This window comes from Phocoena phocoena, chromosome 20, assembly GCF_963924675.1.
Source record: "Phocoena phocoena chromosome 20, mPhoPho1.1, whole genome shotgun sequence".
Classification (NCBI taxonomy): domain Eukaryota; kingdom Metazoa; phylum Chordata; class Mammalia; order Artiodactyla; family Phocoenidae; genus Phocoena; species Phocoena phocoena.
The window spans coordinates 41,655,354-41,662,345 of NC_089238.1; the positions used below are offsets into that span (position 1 = coordinate 41,655,354).

The 6,992-nt window shown below is 48.6% G+C and overlaps 1 non-coding gene across 1 annotated transcript; it reads left to right on the forward strand.

Moving 5' to 3' along the window:
• Window positions 1-6,397: 6,397 nt before the first annotated feature.
• TRNAE-UUC (transfer RNA glutamic acid (anticodon UUC)) lies at window positions 6,398-6,470 on the forward strand. The gene has a single exon. It is a non-coding gene; the product is annotated as a tRNA-Glu (tRNA).
• Window positions 6,471-6,992: the final 522 nt, after the last annotated feature.

Genomic DNA, 6,992 nt, shown 5'->3' on the forward strand with positions numbered 1-6,992 from the left:
AGATGACTCAGTAATATGGATGATACAGTGAAAGGTGAGGCTATAGAGGAAGAAGAAGCTGGGATGGGGCATAGGAAGTAAGGGGTTGGGGTGAGGGTTCAGCTCTTGTAGTCAGGAAAGGCCTTGCTGATGTTGACTTTAAAATTATGTGCAACGTGAGAGTTGCGAGTTAAGGGTTTTTTTTTAATAAATTTATTTATGTGTTATTTATTTATTTTTGGCTGTGTTGGGTCTTCCTTGCTGCATGTGGGCTTTCTCTAGTTGTGGTGAGCGGGGGCTATTCATTGCGGTGCACAGGCTTCTTGTTGCAGCGGCTTCTCTTGTTGTGGAGGACGGGCTCTACGTGTGCGGGCTTCAGTAGTTGTGGCACGCGAGCTCTAGAGCGCAGGCTGAGTAGTTGTGACATACGGGCTTAGTTGCTCCATGGCATGTGGGATCTTCCCGGACCAGGGCTCGAACCTGTGTCCACTACATTGGCAGGCGGATTCTTAACCACTGTGCCACCAGGGAAGCCCCCCAGCAAGTTAAGTTTTATTTGGGGCAAAATGAGGACTGCAGCCCAGGAGACAGTGTTTCAGATAGCTCTGAGAAACTGCTCGAGGAGGCGAGGGGAGGAGCCAGGATATTTTGCAACAAAGGGCAGGTAGTCGGGAGCATCAGAAGATTATAGTTAATTAAAGAAAACCAGATACCTCAAGTTAAGGACTTTAGTGCTTTTCTATGTATGGGAAGATGCAAGAGTCTGGGCTCACTGAAATCATTCCTTTGATATGCACCTCAACCATCTGGGGCCAGTATCTTGTGTTTTCACTTCCTGAGTTTCCTCAGGGCTCACCAGGTCTTATTGGAGGACTGCAGTCGTTGATGACTGTGACATCCTTTGTTTATTGATATGACAGGAACTATTCCATTTCTCACTGAGAAGGGAGCATTTGAGCAAAGACTGGAGGGTACTGGGGAGCGAGGATGCAGGTATGTCTAGTAAAAATTATATGTGCAAAGGCCCTGAGGCCGGAGTGCTGCGGGGATTTCAGCCGGATTCAGCAGGGAGGCTGCGGAGCAGCGGGAGAGAGCAAAAGTGCAGTGGGAGATGAGGTCGGACAGGTATGGGGTGAGGCCCAGGTGCCCAGTCCTGGGCTGCCACCTCCACAGCCGGCCTGGAGGCTGAGTTCACAACAAGGCCTGGTTACAGAAGCCCTGGGAAAAGGCCTGATTCAGCAATCTCGCCTCCATCCAGGAGCTGGAGAAACCTGATTCCTCCTCTGCTCCCTTCTCAGCCACTGAGGGGGCTGCCTGGACCTGTCCAGGCCTGCGGACAGCTGCAGAGCTGGCAGGCAAGAGTTACAAGATTCTTCTCTCTCGGGGGTCCCCGGACTGAGTGGGGAGCCTGTCAGAAAGGAGCCCCAAGTCTGCGGGCACAGAGCCCTGGTGAAGAGTGCAGCCCCTAGAGGTCACAGAGGTGGGTGTGACCCACAGCCTCCCTTCCCTCAGGACCACACCTCTCTCAAAGGGGTGAAAAGAGGCCACTGGGAGGTGACATGTGAAAAGCACTCAGTGCTTTGTCTGACTGGCAGTTAGGGTGCAATAAGTGGTAGCTGCCATCATTACTGTTCTTGTTGCTTGTTATTAGGCCTTCTCCAAGTTAAGGGTGGAGCCCAGCCCTCAGCTGCCTCAGCATTCCTGTGCCCACTGCCCAGCAAGCGGCAGGGGTGTGACAGGGCCTGGAGAGCAATCTGAGAGGGGATGGGTGGGTCAGGAATGCTTGGGCTGGGTTCCATCCATTCCTGTCCCTGCCTTCCAGTAAACCAGGGTCAGCCAATAGGGCAGGGAAGGGCAGGTCTCTTGTCACCCTGGAACCTGACAACCGAGGACTTCTGAGGAGACGGTGCTAAGTAAGTATGGGAATTACTACCTTTAGAGCTTCTGTGAATTATGCACTTAACCATGTGTAAGACAATACGCTAAAGTTTCACTCCAAATCAAAACCAGAGTTTTAAAATGTCCCACAGGGCTCTGCAGGATCTGACGCCGTTGCCCCTGGGACCTCGCCTCCCACTGCTCTTACCTCAGTCCCACCGTGGTTCTGGCCACATCAGCCTCCTGCTCTTCTGGGAATCATGCAGGCTGCTTCCCACCTCGAGGCCTTTGCATTCGCTGTGCCCTCTGGCTGGCCTGCTGTTCCCCTGGGGACCTCATGGCTCCTCACCTCCTTCAGGCATCACCCAAATGTCCACTTGTCAGAGATTCTGTCCCACTTCAGAACTGCAACACTGCCCCCACCCACCATGCCTATTTTTCCATAGCATTTATTACTTCTCACCATACTATACTGTATATTTTATCTATTTGTCCCCTGCCCCCCATTTAAATATAAGCTCCACGAGGGCAGGGGTTTTTGTTTCTTTCCTTCACTGCTACATCCCTATCCCATGGAATAGTGCCTGGAACATAGTAGGCATTCAATAAATGTTTGTTTAATAAACATGCTTTATGACCCTCAAGGCAGGTTTTATAAATTCCCTCTTTTTTTGGGGGGGAGGGGCTGTGCCATGTGACCTGTGGGATCTGAGCTCCCCGACCAGGGATCGAATCTGTGCCCCCTACAGTGGAAGCGTGGAGGATAACCACTGGACCACCGGGGAATTCCCCTATAATTTACCTTTTGGAGATGAGGAAAGTCAGGCCCAGGGAGGCAGGGTAAGTCACCCATGGCCATGCCCAGACGGTTAGCAGCAGAGCTGAGAGAATCCAGGAATGCCACTTGTGACATCTCATCTAACCCTGCATCAGTCCTGGAGTGGTCATGCTCATGCCATCTTACAGAGAAGCAAACGGAGGCTAGAGAGGGGCAGAGATGGGAGATGAAGCTGGTTCTGTCTGTTCTGATCAAGTCATTGCTTCCCAGAGTGTGGGCTTCGGGCCTGTGGTGGGATGTGGAATGGTGTGAGGTGATGGGTGAGCAAGGTATTAAAGTCTTACGTGATCCTGAATCACATAGACAGAGTTGTTCCATTTTCACTTTTCTTTCAATCCTGCTTGCGTCAAGGGAAGAGTCCCCCTTTTCTTGTGCTTAGCAGATCTTTAATGACTTTAACCCTTACAGTTCTCTCTCTTAACCAGAGAAGGAGAGCCTAGAAATTAATGACACTCTTCTGTCATCATTGTATTTATTTTTACTTTAGTTACGGCAAGTGATGCTGGTTTTTCATTTACAATACTGTTAGTTTTTCACTTAAAATAAATTTCTTTATGTTTTAGATAGTGAGTCCATTTAAAGAAACAATGTTAAGTAAAGGTTAGTGAAGGTGGGACTCAGGTATGCCAATAACAATGAAGGTGGTACTTCAAAGACTGAAGCTCTACTTTTTATCTTATATGTTCTTTCAAAGAGTATCACTTTCTTTGGTGGGGAGGACGTGGGGGACAATTTACAATCCAGAAAATAAAAGAATAATTAAGTGCTAATCTGAGTCTTAAAAGTTGCCTTCAGGGAAGAGTGGGAGGGAACTTTAGGGGCTAGAGAAATCTGGGAAGACTTCCTGAAGGAGGAAGCCCTTTGAGTTGTCCTTAAAAGATGTATAGAAGTTGGATAAGGGGCTAAAAGAAAGGAGAGTACCATGCTTTCCCTTGCCATTGACCTGTTGTACAGATGAGAAAACTGAGGCCCAGAAGGTAGCTATAGCAAGTGGATAGAAGAGCCCAGTCTGGCTCCAGTCTCAGGATCTTGTTCCAGGGGGAAGCCAATGAAGTAGAAAATAAACTAAGTCAAGCTGGGAGGGATGGGACCCAGGGTGGCAGGGTGGGGGGATTGGGATGACAAGAGAAGAAGCTCTGGGCTTGAGTCAGTGAGGAGCCACAGTGAGCTTTGGAAAAGGGAGAAGCTGCCAAGAATGGTCTATAGCTCAGCAGAGTGCATAAGAGTGTGGGCTCTGAAGCCCCACTGCCTGGGTTCAAGTCATTCTCTGCCATTTGTGACACAAGCCCTCAGTTCCTCTACCCATAAGATGGGCATAATAATGGGAGTACATGCCTCACAGAGTTGCTGCAACGATCAAATAAGTTAATGCATGTAACACACTTAGAGCAGCACTTAGCACATAGAAATACTCAATAAATATTAACCTTGCAGGTAATATTACTACTGTTATTATTGTTGTTATTAACTATAAGGTGGGCTAAAAAAAGGAGAGGTTGGAGTCAAGGGGGCTGATCCAAAGGCTGCCACCTCTGTGCCTCAGTTTCCCCATCTGAATCAGCTGCTTGCTGGGGGTTCTCCTCACCAGCTCCTTGGTGTGGGAGCCCACAAAGTGCTGGAAAGAACCACTGCTGGAACTTGGTGCCCATCTCATCATTCAGCAAATATTTATTGAGCCCCTATTGAGTGCCAGGCCCTGGGGATACATGGAAAAACAAGACAGCCCCAAGCCTCCCTTATAAAGCTCCAGACTGAGGGAGGAAAGCAGGAATAACCAGGCAATTACAGAGCAGGTGATCCTAGTCTGACCTGATGCGGAGTCGGGGAGGGCTTCCCAGAAGAGGTGACATCCAAGCTGAGACCTGAGGGCTGCATAGGAGTTTGCCGTGGGCTGGAGAAGGAGATCAGGAGGAGCAGTGTGTGCTCAGCAGGGGAGAGGCATGACCAAATCGGTGCTCTAGAATGATAATTCACGAGTGTGTTCTTTATAGACACTTGCATACATGCAAAATTCCAAATGGACAAGGCCATTCACCGTTGTTGCGTTGACTGTGAGAGCAAAAGGTTGGTAATAACCCTTAGTCCATCAGTGGGTGGCTGCTTAAATAAACTCTGCCACATTCACAGCATGGAATATTCCACAACTGAAAACCAACAAGACAGCTCTTTTTGCACAGATGTGGAAAAATCCTTAAGGTATCTTGTCAAGTGAAAAAACAAGTTGGAGAACAATGCGGAACATGTGCTACTTCTTGTGTAAAAGAAGAGGAGGAAAATGAGACTATATGAATTTTTTACTTAAATGTGCGGAGAGAAACTCGAACAGCCTTGTCCAATAGAATTTTCTCTGATGGTGGAAATGTTCTGTATTTCTGCTGACCAACATGGTAGCCACTGGCCACACATGGCACTTGAAATACGGCTTGAGTGACCAAGGAACAGAATTTTTAATTTAACTTAATGATTAGATTTAAATCTAATAGCCACATGTGGCTTGTAGCCACCGTATTGGACCGCATGGCTCTAGAAGAATACAAAAGAAACTGCGTTAACCGCGGGGAGAGGCCTGGGAATTCATTAGGCGGATGGCTAACAGGAATGAGAGGGACACTTGTACTTTATACCTTTTCTGTGTCCTGTAATTTTTGAACTAGGTGAATGCCTTACCCATCTCAAAAGTTAGACTTGAAAAATGAAAAGAAGGAATGAGGGAGGGAGGCAGAGCCCTCGGGCTGCTGTGTGGAGAACGGATTAGAGAGGGAGAAGGAGTAAAAGGGGAGACCAGATGTATCAGCCAGGATGCTGGCAAGAAACAGGCAAACTCAAAAGATTAACTGAGCAGAGTTAATGGAGGTACTATTTACAGAGTGGTGGGCAGGGTTGCAAGGTGTCTTCATCTAAGCACTAGATTAGGTTGATAATGGGTTGACTGGGTTGATAATGGTGCCATTTTCTGAAATGAAGACAGGAAGAGGAGCAGGTTGGAGAAGGGCAATGATGCGTTTGGTTCTGAACTTGCCTGTATTTTTGAGCACTTTGAGGTGCCTATTGGACATGTAAGTGGAGATGTTCAGGTGTAGTAGGGTTCTACAGGTGTGGGGTTCTGGAGAGGGTTCCAGGCTGCACACAGGCCAGGTGACCCTGGGAGGGAGGGGCATTGGTGCCAGCTTCACAGTGTCTGTTCTCCTTCCTACTAGAGATGGGAGAGGGAAGTTGCCGTCAGCTAGAGAGGAAGGAAGAGGAGAAGTGGTGGCACCATATCACGAAGGGAACCCACATCATTTACTTCACATTCCTCATTTCCTCCCTTGGGGTGGTTTACTGGATAGAAGTAAAAGCTGAGGGGTGAGGCCTGAGCACAGGGCATGAAGGAGAGAGCTTCAGGGCCCCTGTGTGTGTCATTTCATGAGCTGCCAGGCACTTGTGGGCGGCGGGGAGTTAAGAGGAACAAGTCAGGCTGTCTACCCCTGGAAGGCCCAGCGGTGAGAAGGCTGGGGATGGAGGAAGTGGGGTGCCACTGGACCAACCAGTCCTGAAGCTCTGAGGGCACCCCATCCTGGATGACCCCATGAGAGAGGTTTTAAACAAGAGCAGCCTAACTGCTGTGAATAACATGGGGCCAATGAGAACTCCAAAAGGAAATGATAGTAAGTAAAGCTACCATCATCATCAGCCCCTCATCTTAAGAACTTTCTTGGGAATTCCCTGGTGGTCCAGTGGTTAGGACTTGGCGCTTTCACTGCCGTGGGCCCAGGTTCAATCCCTGGTCGGGGAACTAAGATCCCGCAAGCCATGCAGTGCAGCAAAAACAACAACAACAACAACAAAAAAAACCCACAGAAAAAACTTTCTTAAAAGCCAGGTAGTCTGCAGAGTACTTTCTTTTATCCCACTCCAGTCAGGTGGCCAGGGCAGTGGGATCCTTTTAATATACAGATCTAATAACATTCATTGTGCCATATGACAAGGACATTATGACCCCCATTTGACAAGTAAGGAAATCAGGGCTAAGAAAGGTGGGAAACTTGGCTGGGCCTCTGATTCCAAGGTTCATACACACTCCACCTCCAGGCCTAGCGCATTAGCCTCCCTTCTGTGCCATCATCCTCCTCCCTCCGCCCCTGGCCCCGCTGCTCCGCTTGGCCACATTCCCTCTCCTCCTGAGATCTCCCCACCCTTCTGTCCCTCCTCTCCCTCCTTCTCTATGTCTCTATGGAAATGAAGTCAAGGTTGGTTTTGGTGGATTACACTTTACCATCCTTGAGAAATAATTTTAAATGATGATCTCATGTATTGT